At 44.0% G+C, this 1,826-nt stretch overlaps 1 non-coding gene across 1 annotated transcript; it reads right to left on the bottom strand.

The window, feature by feature from the left end:
* Nucleotides 1–1,361: 1,361 nt before the first annotated feature.
* LOC138399241 (small nucleolar RNA SNORA72) lies at nucleotides 1,362–1,493 on the bottom strand. Its single transcript, XR_011236131.1, has one exon. It is a non-coding gene; the product is annotated as a small nucleolar RNA SNORA72 (small nucleolar RNA).
* Between the last annotated feature and the right edge of the window lie 333 nt (nucleotides 1,494–1,826).

Here is a 1,826-nt window from a genome sequence, read left to right as displayed (position 1 = left end):
TGTGTGCGGAGGCATGAGCTCCTCCAGTGACACTTGTCTGCCTTAATCTCCTGCTTCAACATTGCCTCAAAGTCAGCCAGCCTTCAAAGCAGACTTGAGGCAACTGGTTTCCCTACTTTCCACTTTCTGGTCTCTGCATAACTGACCGGCGACCACCTGTGACAGCCCAGCTCAGTAGCTGAGACAGAGTGAATTCCGCCGAGTGCTTTATTCATGCAGTGACAGAGCAGAAGGATCTCCTTATAGATTAGAAATTGGGTCTGACAATGTAAAGTCTCAGATATAAATGAAGGACTTTATTTGAAAGTTTGTTTCATGATTGAATACAAGCCCACACACGTGGTCACCTGGAAAGGAAGTGATATTTGCTGGGGGGGCTGTCGAGTTCAGGTTCTGGATCGGGTCCTCAAGACCGAAGCTCTCAAGTAATTGAACTCGGAGGGCCGCATGAGTCACCAGTTAGTCACAGCTCTCTTAAAAACAACCTTGATAAAACATCTCCTCTCCGTGTGTTACTTCTGTTAAACTAAGGAATTTTTGCAAAGCTTTGAAAAATTAAAGTCCCGTGAAACCTCTGTGGGGAACCGTTGCTGCAGCTGGGTGGATGCATCAGCTATTAAATAGCAACACTTCGCGAGGCGGCCAGGCTTAGAGTGCGGTGTCCCGCCGAAGCCACGGAGAAATCGAAATAGAATGCAGAAGCACAGCAGGAATTTGACTAGGCTGATAAGATTTCCTGGGTATATAAACCTGTGATTTAGCCTCAGGATTTCTGCCCTTTGGTACCCTTTTTACTTGTTTCTCTCAGGTGCATTCTGACAAGGAACATAAGGTTGTCATACACCTTCCACCTTGGACGGGGGATGCACTGCATGCAGCCCCAGCTTTTACTACCAACCACAATTAAGAATCAACGGGACTCAGGGAAAGCACGGGATTTTGAACTTGGCAGCTGTTTTGTTTGTTGGAAGCCTCTTGATGCTCATGTGCCCTTTCTTCTGCGAATTTTGTTTTTCCAAAGGAAGCCAACCAAAGAGGTTCTAACTTGGATCACTCCTCTTCACCGAAGGTGGGTGAAACTGAGGTGGGTGAAATACTTATCTCTCTATAGGATTTTCTAACACCCAGTTCCATTGCCTGAATGAAGATGACAGCTTACAAGTGTTCAAAGAGACATTTTTTGAACATGTGTTATTGGAGGGGAGGAAATGTTCTGACGCGGTGCTAACGTTAAATGATAACCTTTCTGACTTAGCTAAAGCCAAACTGAAATCATTGTTGCCGTCAATCAGGAGCTCCTCTTTTAAAAATCTCAGTTTTCTGGAAATTCTTTCTTTCTTTTTTTTTTTTTTTCACACCTGGTTTATCACAAGCATTTATAAAACCAAACCTAGAGAACGAACTAGGTCTGAGGACACATGCATGGTTTTAATATAGCGAATGTTTAGCCTGTCCTGATTATTACAAAGTCAGAACAGCAAGAAAATTCACAGTGCAAATCCTTTCATTAACTGTGACTCTGGTAGCCCTATCTATCTATTTAGGTACAAAAGACCATTATTTTTAAACACAATTTGCATTTTATTAACTCTTGCTCTTACTTGCTATAAAATACTCCAGCTCCTTGAAAAAATCAACCAGCCCCCGTTAATTTCTGAGTGTCTCTAATGATGTGACTTATGCACGCTGGTAAATGAGGGGGCTCACCTACCACCTGGTATCTGCTGGCCGCACGCTCTTGCGCCTGCTTTCCTGGGCATTACTGCATCCACTGGACACTAACACTGATGTCGCCAGAGCACTTGATGGCCAAACCTTCCCTGTGT

Source organism: Eulemur rufifrons, chromosome 18 (genome assembly GCF_041146395.1).
Source record: "Eulemur rufifrons isolate Redbay chromosome 18, OSU_ERuf_1, whole genome shotgun sequence".
Classification (NCBI taxonomy): domain Eukaryota; kingdom Metazoa; phylum Chordata; class Mammalia; order Primates; family Lemuridae; genus Eulemur; species Eulemur rufifrons.
This window is presented reverse-complemented; position numbering and strand designations above follow the sequence as displayed.